The sequence below is a fragment of the Mobula hypostoma genome, chromosome 24 (genome assembly GCF_963921235.1).
Source record: "Mobula hypostoma chromosome 24, sMobHyp1.1, whole genome shotgun sequence".
In the NCBI taxonomy this organism is placed as follows: Eukaryota; Metazoa; Chordata; class Chondrichthyes; order Myliobatiformes; family Myliobatidae; genus Mobula; species Mobula hypostoma.
In genome coordinates, this window is record NC_086120.1 from 38370235 (window position 1) to 38393999 (window position 23765).

Sequence of the window (23765 nt, forward strand, 5' to 3'; positions counted from 1 at the left end):
TTTTTTAAGCCTTGGTCTCACCCAGTTGATCACTGCTTTATCCCATACAGGGCTCTTTTGCACTCTTAAGATGTTAACATCTCGTCTCCTCCTGTAACACCATGAGAAATTTGCTTTCTTAACCGAACTGCAGCTTCAGATAAAGTATTAGATTTGAGGCCGTCAGAAAAGCAGGCAGAAAGTGTTGCCTAGAGACTCCTGTAAAAGAAACTAATTCTAATTCTCCCTTTTCTTCTCTGTAAGTGATGACGCATGCTTCAGGCAGTCTCAGACACCTAGTATTCAATCACGCACCAAGATAGTGAGTTCTTTTACTATGTACACACATTTACAACTTCCATCAAATGTCATTAAACCCTGGTCAGGAACAGAAGCCAAGCATTATGCACTCCTAATGCTCCCACTGACTGCACAACCTCCTTCCTTGGAGTTTAAGAAAACCAGAATCAAGTGAGTCACCTGCTTATCAGCATGTTTCAGTTTTATCTGGGTACAAGATCAATTTAAACTCAATCAGAAAATAATTATAAACTATTATATAGTCTGCAATGTTACGAATGCAAACTGTCTTTTCCCAGGGTTGGGAAATAAAACACTAAGGGCATAGGTTTAAGGTAAGAGAGATTTAACAGGAACCTGAGGGGCAACATTTTCACCCAGGGATTAGTCTGTAAATGGAATGGGCTGCCAAAAGGAAGTGGTTAAGGTGGGTACGTTGACAATTTTTAAAAAGGCACTTGACCGGAATGGGTAAGAAAGATTTGGATGGCTATCAGCCAAACCTGGGACAATAGGACCAGTTTAAATTGCATCTAGGATAGGATGGACCAGTTGGGCTGAAGGGCCTGTTTCTGTCTCTAACAGGGATCCCATTCTGGGGTCCATGGTCTCCTTGCTTAATGATATTGGTCCACATCATAAAAAAAGGTTGAGAATCCCTGGTCTAAAAGGAGAGCAGAAAGTACAGCATACCCATCAGGACGAATAAATAGCTTGGAACACAAAGTTAAAAGTTCAAAGTAGAGTTTATTTTCCGAGTACATATACGTCACCACATACAACCCTGAGATTCTTTTTCTGCAGGCATACATAGAAACATAGAAAATTGGTGCAGGAGTAGGTCATTCGGCCCTTCGAGCCTGCACCGCCATTCAGTACGATCATGGCTGATCATCCAACTCAGAACCCTGTACCAGCCTTCCCTCCATACCCCCTGATCCCTTTAGCCACAAGGGCCATACCTAACTCCCTCTTAAATATAGCCGATGAACTGGCCTCAACTGTTTCCTGTGGCTTAAGCAAATCAATAGAACAGTAACTTAGCAAATCAATAGAACAGTAACTGTAAAGGGGATCAGTAGACAACAACCTGTGCAAATATCAATGTAAGTAAATAGCAGTAAATAACAAGCATGAAATAACGATAAAAGAGTCCTTAGATGACCATAATTATCCCCTTTTGTTCAAGAGCCTGATGGCTGAGGGGTAGTAACTGTTCTTGAACCTGGTGGTGTGAGTCCTGAGACACTTGTACCTTGTACCTGATGGCAGCAGTGAGAAAAGAGCATGGCCTGGATGGTGAGGAATTTTGATGATGGATGCTGCTTTTCTACGGCAATGTTTTATATAGGTGTGCTCAATTATTGGGAGGGTTTTACCTGTGATGTACTGGGGCAAGTCCACTACTTGTTATGGGATTTTCCGCACAAAGGCGTTGGTGTTCCCATACCAGGCTGTAACGCAGCCAGTCAGCACACTCTGCGCCGCACATCTATGGAAGTTTGCCAAGGTTTTTGATGTCGTACCGAATCTCCACAGACTCCTGAGGAAGTCAAGGCGCTCTTGTGCATTCTTCACAATTATATTTATATGATGGGTCCAGGACAAGTCTTCTGAGATTGTGACACCCAGGGATTTAAAGTTTCTGTGTCATAACAGGGGTGCTGGGAGCGGACCCAAATGCAAGATACAGACACTGAAGTACTAGGAACAGGACTAGGTGTGTCAGGAAAGCAAGGAAGAAACGACACTGGACAAGACACAGGCCCTGGATGAGACTAGAATACAGGGCCTGGGCTAGGACTAGACTAGGAAAGCAGGACCTGGACAAGGAACTAGGAACTTGGAACCTGGTCAAGGACTCCGAGCCAGAGACTGGACAGGGACCTGGAACCTGGGTCTAGACTTGGGCTCGGACTCTGGATGCAGGCTCGGACAAGACGTGGCTACAGGACTGGACGTGAGACTCCTGGACATGACGAGGGAACCCCAGCACCAGGCTGAGCGAGGCACATGGACAAGAACGCAGAGCCTTGGACGGGGGAGGACAGGAACGCAGAAAGAGCAGGGACCCCTCCTTGGGAACAGGACTTGGGGCCGGGGCTCAACACAGAGTCAGGACCCCTCCTAGGGAGCAGGATGTAGGGCTGAGACTCATACACAGAACACTGAGAGACAGATCTCCACTCAAGGTAGCAGCAAACAGCCAGACCTACCTAGCGAAGGCAAGGACACAAAGAGACTGTTCCAAACAACTAAAGACAGTTCCTTATCCAGACACAGCAAGGATGGCGGTTGAACCTGATGGCGTTACAGATGAGGACACAGGCGAAGGTAGCAGGCGAGGCTTCAGAAGGAAGGGGAAGGGGAGGGAACAGTCCAGCAAATGAAGCTGAACCCAGGAGCTATTTATGTAGCCAGCACAAAAATCAGAATCATATGCATCAATTAAGACACACAATAGGACAAGGGAAAACCAGAGACTGGACAGGAACCCGGAACCTGGGTCTTGACTCAGGCTCGGACTCCAGATCCAGGCAAGGAGAAGACGTGGCAAGGTAACAGGACTGGACATGGCATGGTTACAGGACTGGACATGGCTACAGGACTGGACATGAGACTCCTGGACAGGACGAGGGTACCCCAGCACCAGGCTGGGCGAGGCACATGGACAGGACGAGAACACGAATCCTTGCCTTGGTCCTGAGAGGACAGGAACGCAGAACACAGAGCCGGGTCCCCTCCTTGGGAACAGGACTTGTGGCCAGGGCTCAACACAGTGTCAAGACCCCTCCTAGGGAGCAGAGCGTAGGGCCAGGACTCACACACAGGACACTGAGAGACAGATCTCCACTCAAGGTGGCGGCAAACGGCCGGACATACCCAGCGGAGACGAGGGCACAAAGAGACGGTTCCCAACACAAGGTAGCGGCAAATAGCTGGACCTACCTAGCAAAGGCATGGACAGAGAGACAGTTTCCAACACAAGGTAGCAGCAAACAGCCAGACCTACCTAGCGAAGGCATGGACACAGAGACAGTTCCCAATTCAAGGTATCAGCAAACAGCCGGACCTACCTAGCAAAGGCGAGGACACAAAGAGACAGTTCCAAACAATGAAAGACAGTTCCAAACAATGAAAGACAGTTCCATATCTAGACACAGCAAGGCCCCAGTCTTGCCCTGGCTGTTGAACCTGACGGCATTACAGGCAAGGACACAGGCAAAGATAGCAGGCAAGGCTTCAGAAGCAAAGGGAAGGGGAGGGAACAGTCCAACAACTGAAGCTGAACCCAGGAGTTGTTTATGTAGCCAGCCCAAAATCAGAATAATATGCCTCAATTAAGGCACACAACAGGACAAGGGAAATTGGAAAACCTGGAATATGGATCAATGGACCGGACCATGAACCGGAATGCGGACTTCACGGTCCGGACCATGACATTTTGATCTTCTTCACCTCTGATCCTCTGATTACTACTGGCTCATGGACCTCTGGTTTTCCTCCCCTGAAGTCTATAATCAGTTCCTTGGTCTTATTGACATTGAGTGAGAGGTTGTTGTTATTACACCACTCAGCCGAATTTTCATTCTCTCTCCTGTCTGCTGATTGATTGCCCACTTTGATACAGCCCACAACAGTGGTATCATCAGCAGACTTATATATGGTGTTGGAGCTGTTTCGTAGCCATGCAGTCACAGGTGTAAAACGAGTAGAGCAGGGAGCTAAGCACACATCCTAGTGGTGCTCTTGTGCTGTTGGAGATTGTGGAGGAGATGTTTTTGCCAATCCAAACTGATTAGGATCTGCAAGTGAGGAAATATGGAATCCAATAGCACAAGGGGGGATTGAGGCCCAGGTCCTGGAATTTACTGATTAGTTTTGAGGGGATGATGGTGTTAAATGCTGAGCTGTAATTGATAAAGAGCATCCTGTTGTATGTATCTTTGCTGTCCAGATGTTCCAGAGTTGTCTGAAGAGCCAAGGAGATAACAAAGTCAATTACACAAGTACAAGTATGCACAGGTTCAATGAAAACTTAATTGCAGCAGCATCACAGGTGCGTTCCATCACATCTGTTAGTCTTGCGAGACCATGGATCCGCACCTGGAAAGTCTTCACTCTCCAGGGCGCAGGCCTGGGCAAGTTTGTATGGAAGACCAGCAGTTGCCCATGCTGCAAGTCTCCCCCCTCCACGACACTAATGTTGTCCAAGGGAAGGGCATTAGGACCCAGACAGCTTGGCACCGGTGTCGTCGCAGAGCAATGTGTGATTAAGTGCCTTGCTCAAGGACACAACACGCTGCCTCGGCTGGGGCTCGAACTCACGACCTTCAGGTCACCAGTCCAATACCTTAACCACTTGGCCACGCGCCCATCACATAAGCAGCATTCAAAAGAAAAACATTAATTAATCACATGTTTTACAAGAAAGAACACAATTAGAAGTATAAAACAAAAACAAGTCCATTTTAGTGTAAAGTTATCAAACTGGTCATGGTGCTGTAGTAATTAGGGTTGTACTGGTTTGTACATGAATCAAATTGTTGAAGGGAAGTAGCTGTTCTTGAAACTGGTCTTGTGAGACTTCAGTCTTCTCTATCTCCTGCCCAATTGTAGCTGCAAGAAGATGTCACGGACTGGATGATTGGTATCCTTGATGCTGGATGTTATTTTCTTGAGGTAGTGAGTCCTGTAGATCAAAGTTCTAAGTTTAAAGTAAATTTATTGTCAATGTACATACTGTTTCTGTCACCATATACAACCCTAGATTTATTTTCTTGCAGGTATACTCAATAAATCCAATAACCATAATAGAATTAATCAAAGACCGCACTGAGGATGGACAACCAGTGTGCAAGAGACAACAAACTGCAAATACAAAAAAAAGAAAGAGAAAGAAAATTATATATATAAAAGCAACAAATATCAAGAATATGAGCTGAATAGGTCTTTAAAGTGAGTCCACAGGTTGTGGGAACAGTTCAGTGATGGATGAGTGAAGTTCAGTGGAGTTATCCCCTCTGGTTCAAGAGCCTGATGGTTGAGGATTAATGACTGTTCCTGAAGACCAAATATTGAAGATGAGCAGGGATGTGTCTCTGATGTATCAGGCTGAGTCCACTACTGTCTGCAGCTTTTTACATTCCGGCACCTTTGAATTGCCATACCTGACTGTGATGCAAGTAGTCGGGACATTTTCTAAAGTACTTCAGCAGAAATTTGTTTGGGTGCTTGGTGACAAGTCAAACCTCCTTAACCTCCAGATAAAGATGCTGGAGCTCCCTCCTTGTGATTGCACCTTTGTGTTGGGCCCAGGACGGGTTATCTGATTTGCTAAAATTCAGAAATTTAAAGCTATTGACTCTCTCCGTCACTAACACCCCAGAAACACACATCAATTTTGCTGGTGAACGCAGCAGACCAGACAGCATCTCTAGGAAGAGGTACAGTTGACGTTTTGGGCCGAGACCCTTCGTCAGGACCAATGGAAGGAAGAGCTAGTAAGAGATTTGAAAGTGAGAGGGGGAGGGGGAGATTCAAAATGATAGGAGAAGACAGGAGGGAGAGGGATGGAGCCAAGAGCTGGACAGGTGATTGGCAAAAGGGATATGAGAGGATCATGGGACAGGAGGCCCAGGGAGAAGGAAAAGGTGGGGGGGAACCCAGAGGATGGGCAAGGGGTATAGTCAGAGGGACAGAGGGAGAAAAAGGAGAGAGAGAGAAAGAATGTGTGTATATAAATAAATAACGGATGGGGTACGAGAGGGAGGTGGAATGACAGACTCCCACGTTGAGATAGAAATAAGAGTTTATTAATAGGAATTATGGTTGGCGCAACATCGTGGGCCGAAGGGCCTGTAATGTGCTGGAACTGAACATCGGTGGCTTGACTGAGCGACACTGTGAGACAAATCATTCTTGAAACTCACAAGGACCACTCAATCAGCGTTAACTGGGAGTCTGCTTTAAATTAGCACAGGATGCTGAAAACCCATGCCAGTCAAAATAAACTTGACAAGATTAAACAGAGAGCATAAGGGTTTAATGGTTCTAGATAAAACAACAATTAACAACTACATGTGCACAGGCCCGCAGGGCTCATGATGATGTGTGTGTGGCGTGTAGAGCAGGGAACTAGGCATGCAGCTTTAAGGTGTGCCATTCTTTGGGAAAGCGAAAGCTGTCTTGTTGAACCATTGTAGTCGCTGTACAGATTCAACTGAAACTTCTTCATTCAGAGTATGGAACGAGCTGCAACTAAAGTGGTAGATACAAGTTCAATTGTGACATTTAACAGAAGTTCAAAGTTCAAAAATCTTAAGTAAATTTATTATCAAAGTATGTATGTCACTCTGGGCCTGTACTTACTGGAATTCAGAAGAATGAGAGGGGATCTCATTGAAACCTATCGAATGTTGAAAGGGCCTCTAAAGAGTGGATGCGGAGAGGATGTTTCCTATGATGGGAGAATCGAAGACCAGAGGACACAGCTTCAGAATATAGGGACCACCATTTAGAACAGAAATGAGGAGGAATTTATTTAGCCAGATAGTGGTGAATTTGTGGAATTTATTGCCACAGGCAGCTGTGAAGGCCAAGTCATTGGGTATACTTAAGTCTCAGGTTGACAGATTCTTGATTAGTCAGGGCATGAAGGGATACAGGGAGAAGACAGGAGGTTGTGGCTGAGAAGGAAATGGATCAGCCATGATGAAATGGCAGAATGGACTTGATAGGCCAAATGGCCTAATTCTGCTCCTATATTTTATGAGCTGATGGTCAACCCGATTCTCCTATCTCCCCATAACCTTTGACAACCTTATTAGTCAAGAAACCATTTATCTCCGCTTTAAATATACCCAATGACTTACCATCCATAGCCATCTAAGGCAATGAATTCCAAAGATTCACCACCCTCTGGCTAAAGAAATTCCTTGCCATCTCCGTTCTAGATACAGTAGACAAAAGCATTCATGTGTGCATTGGATCAATCCAAGGGAGAAAGACAGAGAAATATTTCTTTTGAATTACTAATACACAGGCTATGGACATTGTTGGCAAAGCTTTTCTTTATCATCTGTCCCCAATTGTTGCTGAACCCAAGGAAGCAATTATGAGTCTATTTACAATAATGGATCTGGAGTCATGTTATTTGGCTAAGGGAGTCAGATTTCCTTCTGCAGAGAATTTTCGTGAGCTAGATGGGTTTTCACAAGTCTGGTAGTTTTATGGCTGCCATTTCTGATACTACCTTTGTCATTCTGGATTGACTTAATTAGTTGAATTTAAATTCCAAACTACTCTGGTGGGGTCAGTATGGTCTAGGCGCCATGACTGTGAGTCCTGCAATTCAATCAATGTGCTAACATGAGCTTAGATGAATTAGGGTTTTGAGGAGGATTGTGGAGCTTAAACTCCAAGGGTCTGTAGGGCCGGCAGAGCTATTTCTGTTTGTGCAAGTCACATGATCAGACATAATCTCTGCTTCTGTTCAAGGTAACAACGAATTAAGATGATCGATTTGTGGGTACACATCAGACATTCCTTCCCTTCCAGCCAACTGCTGAAGCTAACGTCTTGCTGTAGTCCATGGAAGTCCATGTGGAAGAATATTGTCATTCTTCTTTTACTGTACTGGTCTTTGAATTACAATACTATGCAAAAGTCATAGGTACATATATATAGCTAGGTTGCCTAAGACTTTTGTCAATGTGGAGCTGAGAATGAGTTTGTAAACCTGTCGAGAGCAAAAGATGTTGGGAATGGCAAGGGTGGTACGTGGTGCAGGTGGCAGAGAATGAGTGCCAGTGTAGGTACAGACACACCCAGCCCTGAGACACCAGGCCAGGTCATCTGGTTTATTGATCATTACAGAATGTCTCTCTGGTGCTTCCCGCTCCCTCCCCTTTTCCCAACCATGATTCCCCTCTACCTACCCCCTTCCCACTCTCAGTCCACTACAGAGAACCATATCAGAATCAGGTTTATCATCACTCACATATGTCATGAAATTTGTTTTTTTTTGCGGTAGCAGTGCAGTGCAATACATAAAATTACTACAGTATTGTGTAAAAGTCTTAGGCACCCTAGCTATATATATATATTTGCCTAACCTCCTTTGCACAATACTGTGGAATTCTGTGTTACACAAGGAAATAAGATTGCTGGAGCTTCCGCTGTGGAATGTTGAAAGGGGATCAGAGGGGATCATGTGCCTGGTGATGGTATGGTGGAAAATAACAAGGATGCTTCATGGAAAGTTAAGACTGGTTGAGTGGAAGATGAGGACAAGGTGGATCTTATCCTATCTCATGGGGTGTAGGGGTGGGATAGAAGTGGGTGTGAAATATGGGAAATGGAACAGATGAAGCTGATAATTTTGTCAGAGGAAATAGGAGGGTGATATGCAAACACCCATGTGGAAATGTCAGCATTTGAACAGAGGCAATGGATGAGGAGGAACTGATAAAATGCAGTGTTTTCCAGAATCAGGCTGAAGAGAGGCAAGTTATGGCAGTCTATGTACTTATGATGAAAATCACTCACTAACCTACCCCATAAAATGGAAATTCGAGAAATCCAGGAAAAGCGAATTAAGGGCTACATAGGAGGTAGGATTAGATCGATCTTAGAGTATTTTAAAAGATAGGCACAAAATCATGGGCCGAAGGGCCTGTATTGTGCTCTAATGTTCTACATTCTATATTCTATGTAGGAAAGGAGGAAAAAGATCAGAGATGTGAAAGTGAGGGCAGGAAGAAAGTTGGTCGTGAAGGTAATGAAGCTATTGTATTCTAAACTCAAACAGGATACAGGAGCTTACTATTATCATCAACACAAGAGATCGCACAGAGGTTGGAAATCTTGAACAACACACACTAAATGCCGGAGGAACTCAGCAAGTCAGACAGCGTCAATGAAGAAGAATAAGCGGTCGACGTTTTGGGCCGAGACCCTTCATCAGGATTGGAAAAGAAACAGTAGAGGGGTAGGAGGATGTGGGAACGTGTGCAGACTGGCAGATGAGGGGGAAGGTGGGTGGTTGTGGATGAAGTAAGAAGCTGGGAGGTGATAGGTGGAAGAGGCAAAAGGCTGAAGAAGAAGGAATCTAATAGGAGAGGAGAATGAGCCATGGGAGAAAGGAAGGGAGGAGGGCAACCAGAAGGAGGTGGGGCGATGAGAATGGTCATAGTCATACTTTATTGATCCTGAGGGAAATTGGTTTTCGTCACAGTTGCACCATAAATAATTAAATAGTAATAAAACCATACATAATACTGAAGGGGTGAGAGGGTGATCAGAATGGGGAATGGATAAACAAGAGAAGGAGGGAGAGGAGAGAAATCACCAGAAGTTTGAAAATTCGATGTTCATTCAATCAGGTTGATTTTAACATCTCCATCTTTGCAGAGCAGTGCAGTAATATACTTCACAACCTGCACGCACAACATGTCCACTTCTTATCATGTAGAAGGCGAGACCTTGTTGGGCTCCTGTGTGAGGAGGTGGTGCATGAGATACATTCTTTTCCCATCAAAATGTTCCCACGTGTGAATATAATTCTGCCCTCTTACCCCCACTGCGGCTTTCAATGGGGCATTTGCCCAGATGTGCTTTATAATCCTATTTGACACATGCCAGGGTCTCACACTATTGCAAAGCTGAATGTTATTCATTTGTGGCACAGAAGTGCTTTTTTTTAAGGACGGAAGAAAGACCCTGCTTGTGTCCGTCTTGCCCATTCATAATTAAAAAATGGCCACCAAGGCTGTGCAATCACATCAAATAACCAGCCCCCACCAATCTGAATGAACATTTTCCCACTAGGCCTAAAATATCAATTTAGCTCACGGACACAGACCAGCATTATGTTTGATTTTGCACCTGCCTCACTTTGGGAAAAACCAAAACCTACATATTTTGGAGAGGAAATGAGTGAGCATCTTGAAAAAGATTTGTGAATAGGAATGGCTAGGCATGCTTTTGTCATACTCCTTTTAAATTACCCGAGTCCCCTGAGCTCATTTTTTTTTCCAGCAGTGTGCTCTCGGTACTTTACCTGTAAGATCCCTTAAACCGCACAACCCTTCGCCCCCCCCTCCCCGAGAACTTGAATTCGATTTCCAGCAGGGAGTCATTCTATAGCGTTGAAATGCAATTCCTGTTATATTATGTTGTCAATGCACTATGGAAATTCTTTCAGGCATGTTAACATGATAGCAGACAGTTGAAGAGAAATAAAATAAAAGTGTGGGCCTGTGAAAGGTTAGGGGAAGAAAATCAAACTGTTTTCTCAGGTTACTCACTCAGGACAAAAATACAAGCCTGGGTCGGAGCTTTACAGGCTAACTTTATTTAACCAAAGCAAAAAGTCCAATCTGAGGGGTGAGAAAGGACACTTGACCCTTCACTGAAAACAGCATTTGTGTACAGATAATCCTTCAAGAAAGACATAAATCAGAAGATTAACTGTATCCTGTTTCATTTATAGACGCAGAATACAATGCCATGAGTAAAACATTTCAAAGTTAGAAGATATAAGGGATTTTGTTTTTAATTGACCCGCTCCCTTTGAATTAACTCATTGGTAATATTGCAGAATGGAAATAGCTGAGAAGAATCTATTTCTGTTACATTTACAATATTTTAATTCACCCCATTTGGATATGCTCATCAATCTATTCTGAATTATTCTCCCATTATGTAAGATGTAATTGAGTATAGGAGCAAAGAGGTCCTCCTGCAGTTGTACAGGGCCCTGGTGAGACCACACCTGGAATATTGTGTACAGTTTTGGTCTCCAAATTTAAGGACATTCTAGCTATTGAGGGAGTGCAGCGTAGGTTCACGAGGTTAATTCCCGGGATGGCGGGACTGTCGTATATTGAAAGATTGGAGCGACAGGGATTGTATACACTGGAATTTAGAAGGATAAGAGGGGATCTGATTGAAACATATAAGATTATTAAGGGATTGGACATGCTAGAGGCAGGAAACATGTTCCTGATGTTGGGGGAGCCCAGAACCAGAGGCCACTGTTTTAAGAATAAGGGGTAGGCCATTTAGAACGGAGCTGAGGAAAATCTTTTTCACACAGAGGGTTGTGGTTCTGTGGAATGCTCTGCCTCAGAGGGCAGTGGAGGCCAATTCGCTGGATTCTTTCAAAAAAGAGTTAGATAGAGCTCTTAAAGATAGCGGAGTGAAGGGATATGGGGAGAAGGCAGGAACAGGGTACTGATTGTGGATGATCAGCCATGATCACAGTGAATGGTGGTGCTGGCTCAAAGGGCTGAATGGCCTACTCCTGCACCTATTATCTATTGTCTATTGTCTATGTCTATCACTGGAATGGTTGGACTAAGATACAGTGCTGTGAAGATTCACTTGGATAGGGTGTCCAATATTGTGTTTTAAAACATAATGGCCTGTCTTCTGGGCACCCTCTTTCTCAGCTCTCCTCAGAGCAAGCCTGTTTACCCGTTCCTGCCAATAAGCAGGGATCACCAAAGAATTTTTTGCTACAATTGACAAGTCCTGAAGAGGGGTCTCAGCCCAAAACTTCAACTATCTGTCCATTTCCACAGAAGCTGCCTGACCTGCCGAGTTCCTCTAGCATTTTGTATGTGTTCCTTTGGATTTCCAGCATGTGCAGAATCTTAGTTGCTATTGATAGACCGACTTGGGCTGTCAAGGTCAGATAACTTCAAAAACAAGGATACTTTGCTCCATTACATGCATTAGCTCTTAAACAGAAATAGTCCTGAAGAGGGGTCTTGACCCAAATATTGACTAGCTAGTCATTTCTATAGATGCCACCAGACCTGCAGAGTTCCTTCAGCAGTTTGTGTGTGATGCTTTGGATTTCCAGCATCTGTAGACTTTCTTGTGTTCTTGTTAAGTCTTGATCATGATGGTTTTAACTGGAATCTATAGGAATATTGAAGTAGGCTTTTCACGATAACAATATTTTCATATTCTGAGTTGTAAGATAGAGGGTTTCCCATTCAGTGGGCACAGCCAATTAGATATGGGATGTTCACTATCGTATCAGACCATTGATAATCTGGAATTAATGGTATTTCTTGTTCTCCTTACATGTATGAAATCTAGTTGAATGATAAATGAACCTATTACTCATTGCATTGAATACATTCCTGCTCTTAGCTTTCAGAAAGGGCTATCAGTATATTGGAACTCAGTTGGATATTTCCTTTGTCATGCATGTTTGTTCTATCCTCAATAGGCAGGATTTCCCAGAAGCCAACCATTTTACTTCCATTCCCCATTCCGACATGTAAATCCATGGCCTGCTATACTGTAAAGATAAGGTCATTCTCAGGTTGGAGGAGCAACATCTCATATTCTGTCTGAGTAGCCTCTAACCTGATGGCATGAACGTCGATCTCTCTAACTGCTGGTAATTAGTGCCCCCCCCCATCTCTCCCTATTCCAGCTCCTCTGTTACCCCTTTCTTTCTCCTCAACTGCCCATCATCTCCCACTGCTGCCCCTCCTCCTTCCCTTTCTCCCATGGTCTACTCGGTTCTCCTATCAGATTCCTTCTTCTACAGCTCTTTACCTTTTCCATCTATCATCTCCCAACTTCTCTCTTCATCCCTTCTCTCCCACCCACACTGCTTCCCCCTCACCTGGTCTCACCTATTACCTGCCAGCTTGTAATCCTTCCCTTTCCCCCTTATTTCTTATTCTGGCTTCTCCCCCGCCCCTTCCTTTCCAGTCCTGATAAAGTGTCTTGCTCCAAAACATCGACTACTTATTCATCTCCATTGATGCTGCCTGACCTGCTGAGCTCCTCCAGAGTTTTGTGCGTGTTATTCTGAATGTTTTCTTTGTTCCACCCATATTTTCTCATCTTTCCTTCCTCTTATTCATGATGTACATTCATGGGATACAGTGGCAGGGTGGAGAATAGTCTCTACCAAAGGAGGTATAACGTATTCCTTCACTCCACTAGCCTGCAGGTCACCCTTGAGCAAGGTGTAGCACCTGTTTAGCCCCCCCCCCGCCCCCCGCTGATCAGGGTCACATCAAGCATTGGGAAAAGGTGGTGGATGGTTGTATGAGCAGCTGGTACATATCACAAGTCCTGGTTATGTGATCATTGATGCCAGGAAGACCATCTCTGAAGAATATTGATAATGGCTGGGGTCCCCTACTTTGTAAAGATCCTGCCCAGAAGAAGGCAATGGCAAACCACTTCTGTAGAAAAATTTGCCAAGAACAATCCTGGTCACCATGATTGCCCGTGTCATGTGACACAGCACATAATGATGATGACAATGATTCATGGGATACCCATGTGTTATCATGGCTTATGTCTGCACCTGCTATTGATGTTCATAACAATCCCTAAACTCTTAACTCTTCCCTCACATAATACTGACTTACAAATAATTAGAATCATTCCAATTAAATTACCGAAGCACTCCAAAAACCCTGTGAACTTCCTGTAACCTTTGATATCCACCCTCCAAGGAAGTCACACACAGAGGGTAAAATGTGCAGTTTTTGTGAAACTTGAACACCACTGGTCAGAAAATGTTGAAGCAATTCTCATGAAGCAGAAAAAGTTATTGGGGTCTCCCTACCTTCTGTCCAAGACCTCTTTCAGAGTCGATGCCTCCAGAAGACGCGGTACATCATTAAGGACCCCTCACACCCTCCCCATGAACTGTTTGTTCTTCTGCCGTCAGGCAAACATTACAGGAGCGTCAAAACTAAAACCACAAGGCTACTAAACAGCGTCCTCCCACAGGCAGTCAGACTGCTAAATAGCTGCTCTACCTGACTCTGCTTTGGTCACTTTTAACTTGCACTGGACACTTATAACTTGATTTTAACTGACATGTGGCTGTTGTGTTTTACTATTTATTGTTATGTTTATTATTTAGTGTTGCGTTTGTTATGCTATGATTGCACTGCTCCTGGGAAACGTTGTCTCATTCTGCCCTGCAGAGCTGATGTACGGTTAGAATGACAATAAAGTTTTTTGAGTCTTGAATTTGAATTTGAAGACCCGGAGGTGGCTAATGGTGGTTTTCATGATGTTCTGATGCGCAACTAATGAGTAATTTAAAAAGAGTGGATGTGAAGAGGATGTTTCTGATAATGGGGGAGTCTAGGACCAGAGGGCACAGCCTCAGAATAGAAGGACAGCCCTTTAGAACAAAGATGAGGAGGAATTTCTTTAGACTGATGGTGGAATATGTGAAATTCATTGCCACAGACGGCCGTGAAGGCCAAGTCATTGAGTATATTTAAAATGGAGTTGATAGGCTCTTGATTAGTATGGCATCAAAGGTTACAGGGAGATGGCAGGAGATTGGGGTTTGAGAGGGATAATAAGTCACCCACGAATGACTGGCAGAGCAGACTTCATGGACTGAATAGCCTAATTCTTCTAAATCTTATGGTCTTAAATAACCAATGATCTAATATTGCAAGAATAATTCTCTCCTGAAAATTGTCAGGATTTGGAATACTCTAGTTGTAAGATGTGAAGATATTAAGTCATTTTTTAAGTATGTTAGACAGGGTCTGCAAAAAAAGTAATCTGTATAATAACGGGCAAGATCAGGGGCTGTGGGATTTTGCATAACCACTTATTTAAAAACACAGTGAGCCAGATGCTTTCCTCTGTGCTGCAAATTTCTAGGATTTTATTTTCAGTAGCAATTACTCCTACAATATTGAGTGGCTATCTGGACCAGAAGCTTTGAATCCCAGCATGATAACTGAAGATTTTAGGGTTAAGTAAATGAATCATGATTTTTAAAAAACCTCTAGTCTCAATAATGGCACAGATTGCTGTAAAAACCCATCCGTGTTTCATGGAAGGAACTGTACCACGCTTTCTGGTTTGACCTTTACATGCTGATAATTTGGTTGTAGTTTAACTTCCTCCTCAGCTCAGAGAATTAGGAATTAACAATAAATGCTGGCACCGTCAGTTACATTTACAACTCCTGAATGATTAGATTAATTTAGATGAGATTAGCTTTATTTGTCACATGTACATCAAAACATCAAAATATACGGCTAAATATTTCATTTGCATCAATGACCAACACAGTCCAAGGATGTGCTGGGGGCAGCCTGCAAGTGTTGCTACGATTCTGTCACCAACATACTGTAGCATGCCCACCACTAACTAACTTATAACTTCCATAAGCCTTTGGAATGTGGGTGGAAACTGAAACGCCTGGAGGAAACCTACACGGTCACTGGGAGTACAGGCAAACTCTTTAGAGAAAGCTGTGGGAATTGATTCAGTGATCGCTGATTTGGTGAAGTTTTATACTAGCCCCTATGCTGCCGTGTCACGTGGTTAAAAAAATTACGTTTTCTCAATCAGTAAAGGAAAATCTGCCCAGATATCACCAATAATACTGTATATCAATAAAGCTGCTGTAGGAACTCAGTGAGTCGAGCAGCATCTGTGAGGAAAAGGCGAAAGGAGGACATGTTTTTTTCTTAATCTGACCTGCTCTATCGGGAGATTCTGGAGGGGAAGTGACCATCATGTCACTCTAGGCCTGTATATCTTCATTAACCTCTTGGTCACTCTTTTCTTTCTTTTCAACTGCTCGAGACAGCGCATCAGCAGAAAACATATATTTTCCCAGTGTGTAGGCCATCTTCATATTTCTGCAGCCTTATCAACATGCACTATATCCTCATGGGACAGTCATTCAGTGGTTTGGACATAATTGAGATCAGTGGCATATGACTACAAAAGCATGTCCATAGATGTACTGATGGAAACTTTCACATTCATACTGTGTGTGCTGGCGAGATGCTCTTTCTCTATCTGTGCATAGTCGGCTTCCACACTTGTTAAAGTCCTTGATGCATAGGCCACAGGTTACAATGATTTTCACCTCCCTTGCAATATCTCCTGATAGAACATAAGCTCGACCTGCTGAGTTTCTTCACCGGATTGCTTGTTGTTCCAAATTCCAGCACCTGCAGTCTCTTGTGTCTCCAATAATATCAATGACAAACTAATCTACGTGTATTGCACGAGTCCTTTAAATAACATGGTTGAAGGCTTCTTGCTGTAGTTGCTGAGGATCTAACCACATGTCAGGTCGAATTAAAAAGTCAGGACAATAGAAGAGATGGGAATAGAGTGAGCATAGATTTCTAAGAGTTTTACTCAGAGATTGAGGTAGGTTTGCCATCTTGTCTGGTCTTGTATGGAGGCAGGGAATTTACATTCAGGGAATATAAAGAACACCTACCACTTTAGGTGCTGATGTGGGGCTGCTTTGTGCCTGTGAGACCCAGGGATATAGCTGCGAAGTACTAGAACATTTTCTGGAACCCTAGACCATTGATCCAGACATTGATTATGAATCTCTGCATTGAAGCTGAAGGAATTTACCAGTAAGTAATGACAGAAAACTGAAAGATATAAAGTCTAGACACTTCTAGATTATCAAAGGTCACCTAGTTCAATATTCTTTAAGGTGGTAAATCTGTTATTTCTAAATGTGACCCCAGACTCACCAGTTAAACTGGCTCTTAACCACTCCATGAAATGTGCAGCAGGGAATCAGAGATGATGCCAGCCTTACTGCTTACATCCATGTGGAGCCAACAAATACATGTCCAAACATCTGAGGTGGTAGCTTCAAATCCTGCGTGTCTGTAAAATATTCAGCTACAGAATCTGATCTGTCTCCTGCTGTTTCCTTTGGTTTCCCAAAAGTAGGTTAAATTAGTCACTATAATTTGCTCCTAGTGTGTGGAGTCAGTGAGTAACACACCGTGGAAAACAGGCCCTTTGGCCCAACTCATCCGTGACAACCATGGTGTCAACAAGCAAGTCCCATTTGCCCACATTTGGTCCATATCTTTTGAAACTCATCTTTTCCATTTACTTATCCAAATTTCTTTTAAAAGTTGTTATTACACCTGCCTCAACCCCCTCCTCTGACAGCTCTTTCCATATATGCACCACCTCTGTTGTGAGGAAGTTTTCCCTCAGATCCCTCTTAAATCTTCACCCTGTTATCATAAACCACATGCTCTCAAGTGTTTAGGTTACTGGGAAAAATTCCACGAGGGTCCACCTGATCTATGCCATACATGATTTTATACACCTCTTTAAGGTCACCCCTCCATCTCTTATGTTTCAAGAAATAAAGTTCTAGCCTGCCCAAACTCTCCCTGTAACATGGGCGCTCGAATCCTGAACATCTTCTCTGCCTTCTTTCCAACCTAATGATGTCTCACCTATAACAAATACAGTCGTGTGTTGGAGTGCCAAAGGCTTTTGAACAGTCCTGTATTTGTAATTCCAAGAGGACCACAACCTTGTTGTGGTTTGGAGGCTTGCGTGCCTCAGTGACCTGGAGAGCTATGTTAGCTGGAGTTGGTGCTTTATGCTTTGGCTCTCAGTAAGGTCAAAGGGTAGAGGTCAGACCAAGAGTGGTTCACTGGTCCTCCAGGTTCAGGGGTTCAGCTCAGGGCTGACTATCTTGACTGGTCAAACAAAATTGTAACGGAAGCAACAATGGAGAATCCTTCTACATCTGAGTGTGACAGTATTCCTGAGCCTCCACCCTGGACTTGCATGACTGACAGTAGTGAAAATCAAGAGGAAGCTACTGACACAGTGAAGGACGCCCTGAACACTGCGAGATTGAGGACCTTCATTGCTGCCCTAAATGGCAGCGACATAATAGAAAGTAAGTAAATAAATATTTAAGTAAACATGGAACAGAGAGCGAGTTTGTAGATTTAGCAGGAGCAAAGTACGTTGGGAACGTTGAGGGTGGAGTGCCAAGCGAGCAGTGTGGGATAGAGAAGGCAGTGCCAGGAGTGGGTGGGGTGTGGCACGTGTGGAGGCATACCCAGCCCTGAGATACCAGGCAAGAGTCATTTGATTCCAAAGAACTGGTTTATTAATCATTACAGCATGTCTCTGTGGTGCTTTCTGCTTCCTTCTCCTTTTTCCAATCACCCCATCCATGAATCCCCTCTCCCTGCCCCCTTCCCACTGTCAGGCCACAACAGTGACCCATATCAGAACCAGGTTTGTCATCACATTCACATATGTCAGGAAATTTGATTATATTTTGATGCAGCAGTGAAGTGCAATACATAAAATTACCACAGTACTGTGCAAAAGTCTTTGACACCATAGCTATACATATGTGCCAAAGACTTTTGCACAGTACTGTAAAACTGCACACAATAGTCTAAATGTAATCTTACCAACATCTTGTACAACTGAAACATAATGGCCCACTTCCTATACTATACTGTACCTGATGAAGGCCTGCTTGACAAATGGCTTCTTCACCACCCTGAGTTGCTGATTTCAGTGAAATAAGTACTTATTCCCACAGGTTACTCTGTTACACAACATTGTACAAGACCCACCCTAGTTTGATTTCCTAAAGTGTGAGTGGTAGAATTTTTAAGGGGAGGGGCAGAGTTGGTGTGAATTCAGGGAGGATGAGAAACAGGATGAATGGAGGATTAAAAACGCAAACACAAGGAAATCTGCAAATGCTGAAAATTCAAGCAACACGCACAAAAATTGCTGGTGAACGCAGTAGACCAGGCAGCATCTATAGGAAGAGGTACAGTCGACGTTTCGGGCCGAGACCCTTCGTCAGGACCAACGAAGTGTCTCGGCCCGAAACGTCGACTGTACCTCTTCCTATAGATGCTGCCTGGCCTTCTGCGTTCACCAGCAATTTTTGTGAATGGAGGACTAGTTAGTTGTTTTAAGGGTGTTTGATGGACTCAGTGGGACAAAGGATCTTTTTTTGTGCTGGATGTATTGATGACTTCACTCTACCAGGCAGCAGCAAGAGCCCTGCTCACTCTTCTCTTCTGTCATTACCCAGATTCTAACTGTACTGCACTTCTGCCCCAGTGGAAAGCAGAAAGATTTTACCCAATACTTATTTTTCTTACATGGCTCTTCTCCACTTTAGGGAGCAGATCTGTTTTTGGAACTATTCACCAGAGCTAGTGCTCCACTACACATGCATCATAAGCAAAATAATTCCGTAAAACAACATGGCATTCAGTTTGAAAGGTGCATCAGGTTGACTGTAGCTATGGAAGCTTGCCTTTCTAAACTCAATCTGTTAGCTGCAGTTGAAATTTTCCTTATCAATCAATAACACTTTTTTTGTGGAGACAGCACTGAACGTCCTTTGTCCCTTGGTTCCTGGTACCTGTGACACATAGGAAACTCAGACCAAAGAGCAGAGGTCAGTGATAATAATATACTTGGTGAATTACTGATTCCAGTGTTCAGAGTTGCTCTCCACCCCTCTCCCCTTCTCTGCAGTTTAACATATGCCTGTTTCCTCGCTTTTCCAGTCGTGATGAAGAGCCCTTTACCGAAAACACTGAGATTTTTTCGTCATGGATGCTGCTTAACCAGCTGACCATTTCCAGCATTTTCTGATACTATTAAACGTAATTTGGGAAGCAAGGAGAAGGTGTCAACAGGAGAAAATTTTACCTCATGATTGGAAATAGGATAGCGTTTGGAAGTGGGAAGTACAACTATCATTCAGCGCCATCTACAGGAAGCACTGCCACAGGAGGGCAACATCCATCATCCAGGACATGGGCTCTTCCTACTGCTACTGTTGGAAGGGAGGTGCAGCAGTTTTGTGTCCTGTACCACCATGTTCAGGCATGGTCGTTACCCTTTGACTGTTGGGCTCCTGAACCATTGTAGGTGTTTCTAGTTGCTTCAGCAGAGGGCTGATCCTGCAACCTATGGTCTCACTTCCCAGGACTCTGCAACTCAAGTTCGCGGTATGAATTATTTATTTATCTACCTTCCTATTTATTTATTTATTTGTCTGTTTGTCGATTTATTTATTATTTTATTTATTTATTATATTATTTGTACAGTTTGCCTTTGTCATAAGGGGGCGCTGGGAGTGGACCCAAACGCAAGACACAGACACTGAAGTACTAGGAACAGGACTAGCTGTGTAAAGAAAGCAAGGGAAGTGGGCAAGAAATGACACTGGACAAGACACAGGGCTTGGACGAGACTTGGATACAGGGCCTGGGCTAGGACTAGACTAGGAAAGCGAGACCTGGACAAGGAACAAGGAACAAGGAACTTTGAATTGGACAAGAACTCCGAGCCAGAGTCTGGACAGGGACCCGGAAACTGGGTCTTGACTCTGGCTCGGACCCCAGATCTAGGCAAGGACAAGACATGGCTACAGGACTGGACGTGGAGCTCCTGCGTAGGATGAGAACACAAAGCATTGGCTTGGATGAGCTTCTTGGATGTGGCTTGGACTAGATGGCATACTCCTGGGCTGGGTGAGGCACAAGGACAGGATGAGACCCCAAAGCCTTGATTTGGTCTTGGAAGACAGGAACGCAGAACACAGAGCCTTGGTCTTGGGAGGCAGGAACATGAAATACAGAGCCGGAACCCCTCCTTGGGAACAGGACATAGGGCTGGGACTCATACACAGAACACAAAGAGACAGTTCCCAATACAGGTAGCGACAAATGGCCAGACCTACCTAGCGAAGGCGCGGACGCAGAGACAGTTCCAAACAACGACAGAAAGTTCCTTATCTAGACACAGCAAGGCTCCGGTCTTGCTCCGGCGGTAGAACTTGACAGCGATACAGGCGAGGATGCAGGCAAGGTTGCAGGCAACTCTTCAGGGCAAGGCTTTAGGCAAAGGTTGCAGGCAAGGCTTCAGGAGGAAGGTGAAGGGAAGGGAACAGTCCAGCCAATGAAGCTGAACCCAGGAGCTATTTATGTAGCCAGCTCAAAATGAGAATCATGTGCCTCAATTAAGGCACCAACAGAACAAGGGAAAACCGGAAATCCTGGATTATGGATCGATGGACTGGACCGTGAACCGGAATGTGGACTTCACGGACCTGACCATGACAGTCTTCTTTTGCACATTGGTTTTGTAGTATTTGTGTATTACTACAGTATTTGTGTGTAAGTTTTCATTGCATTTCCTTGTTTCATTGTGAATTCCTGTAAGAAAATGAATCACAAGGTAGTATATAGTGAAGTATTTGTGCTTCGATAATAAATTTACTTTGAACTTTTAATTTCCACTTCTCTAGAATTCAGAAGAATGAGGGGTAACCTCATTGAAACCTATTGAACGGTGAAAGGCCTTGATAGAGTGGATGTAGAGAGGATGTTTCCTACAGTGGGAGAGTCTAATACCAGATGATCGTTTCAGAATGGGGGGGGGGGCGGTCCTTTTAGAATGGAAATGAGGAGGAATTTCTTTAGCCATAGAGTGGTGAATCTGTGGAGTTCTTTGCTACAGGTAGCTGTGGAGGCCAAGTCTTTGTGTATAATGAAGGCAGAGGTTGATAGGTTCTTGATGGTCATAGAATGAAGGGATATGGGGAGAAGGCAGGAGTTTGGGGTTGAGAGGAAAATTGGATCAGCCATAGTGAAATGGTGGAGGAGACCCAATGGGCCAAATGGTCTAATTCTGCTCCTATATCTTATGGTCTTATGGTCTAAATCTGGGGTTCACAACCTTTTTTATGCCACGGACCAACACCATTAAGCAGGGGGGTCCATGGACCACAGGTTGGGAACTCTTCGTCTATATCCATGTGTGAATTCCTACAGCACCTGACTACCTTGGGATCTCATTCTCAAGAAGCTGATGTCAGAACATCCCTCCCAAGGTGCCAAGCCCTGAGGGCATTTCTGCTCAAGTGCTAAAAACCTGCAGTGAATCAGTTCTTGTCCCTGTCGTCCGAGGCTCCGACCTGCATCAAAGTGGCATTGATTATACCGGTGCCTCAGTAGAGCAGGGTGAACTGCCTCAGTGACTACTGCCTAGTGGTGCTTGCACACCCTGTAATGTAGGACTTTGGGCGATTGGTTATAGCTCAAATCAACTCCTACCTCAGTAAGGACATGGTCTTATGGCCTTATATTATAAGAAAATTTGTGTTTGCATTTGCCTTTATATCATCATCATCATCAGGTGCCATGCCCAGTTTGAGCTTTGGCCCACACACTCCTGTTTCGGGTCAAGTGGATCAATTCATTGGTATTTATTTCCAGTTCTCTGGCTGCTGTCTCCATCATCATTTGTCTTTGTCTTCCTCTTGCTTTCTTCCCTTCAATCTTTCCCATAATTACAGTGCATTCTAACTACTCTTTCTTAATCACATGTCCAATGAAGTTACATTGCCTTTTCATGATCTCATACATCATTTCTCTTTTTGTGTTTGCTCTGTTCATGACATCCTCGTTAGATATTTGTTTTGTTCATGATATTCTTTGCATCCTCCTCAAAAACCACATCTCTGCTGCTACAATTCGTTTCCTCATGTTACTAGATACCGTGCAACATTCTGAGCCATATAACGTAACTGGATAAACGTAACATTTCAGTACTCTGAGGCGGGTTGTCATGCCTAGTTTAGTATTGGTCAGTATACTCTTCATTCTTGTAACGGTGTCTTTTGCCATCCTTATTCTTCTTTTGATGTCCAAGTCGCACCTGTCATCTGATGTCAGCCAGCTTCCTTAGTAGCAAAAGTTCTGTACTTGTTTTATGTCTTCCCCATTTATTCTCAGCCTGCAGATAGGATTCTTCTTCTTTTTGGCTATCACCATACATTCTGTCTTTTTGTGATTGATAGATAGACCCATTTTTGCACTTTCTTCAACAATTATATCAATTAAGTTTTGTAGTTCTTCCTCCGTACTTGCAATTAACACAGTGTCATCTGCATATCTGAAATTATTGATGTTTTCACCGCCAACTTTGATTCCCAAGAGGTCTCTTATTTTTTGTAATATTGTTTCACTGTACACATTAAATAAATCAGGGGAGAAAACACACCCTTGTCTAACACCTCTCTTGATTTTCGTAAACTGACTCACTTCTCCATCTATTCTTACAGCGGCAGTTTGTCCCCAGTACAGATTTCTGATTAGGCGGAGGTCTTTCGAATCTAGATCTAGAGTTTTCTGTAATATTTCAAATAACTTATTGTGCTTCACTTTATCAAATGCTTTTGGGTAGTCGATAAAACAAACAAACAAACAAATCTTTTTGCACTTGAATAACTCGTTCTGATAGTATCCTTAACTTCAATATTGCATTTCTTGTACCTTTGTCTTTCACAAAACCACTACACTTTGCCTGTTTCAGCCTGTATCTTACTCTTAGCTCTTGTCATCAAAATTCTATTTGCTTTATATGCATAGTTAGAATACAACAAAGAAAAAACATCAGCTGTGATGCACTCTGAGACATCCCAAGAATGCGAAAGGCATGAAATAACATCTAAATCTTACTTGCTCACTTCTGAATGGAAATTCAGAAATGAATTACATACCCATCATTCACACTTCTGGATCATTACAATGAAGGCATGAAGAAAAGTACATTAATAGATTAACAAACACTCTTAATACCAAAGGAAACACATGAGAAATTTAGGTCAA

General features: G+C 43.6%; 1 long non-coding RNA gene across 1 annotated transcript in view; it reads right to left on the minus strand.

The window, feature by feature from the left end:
- Nucleotides 1-1192: 1192 nt before the first annotated feature.
- LOC134337373 (uncharacterized) overlaps nt 1193-23765 on the minus strand; it is a 55424-nt gene continuing 32851 nt past the window's right edge. The window contains exons 2-3 of the long non-coding RNA XR_010015975.1: nt 20834-21308; nt 1193-4972 (exon numbers count right to left, since the gene is read on the minus strand). This is a non-coding gene — a long non-coding RNA (uncharacterized LOC134337373). The remainder of the gene's footprint in view (nt 4973-20833; nt 21309-23765) is intronic.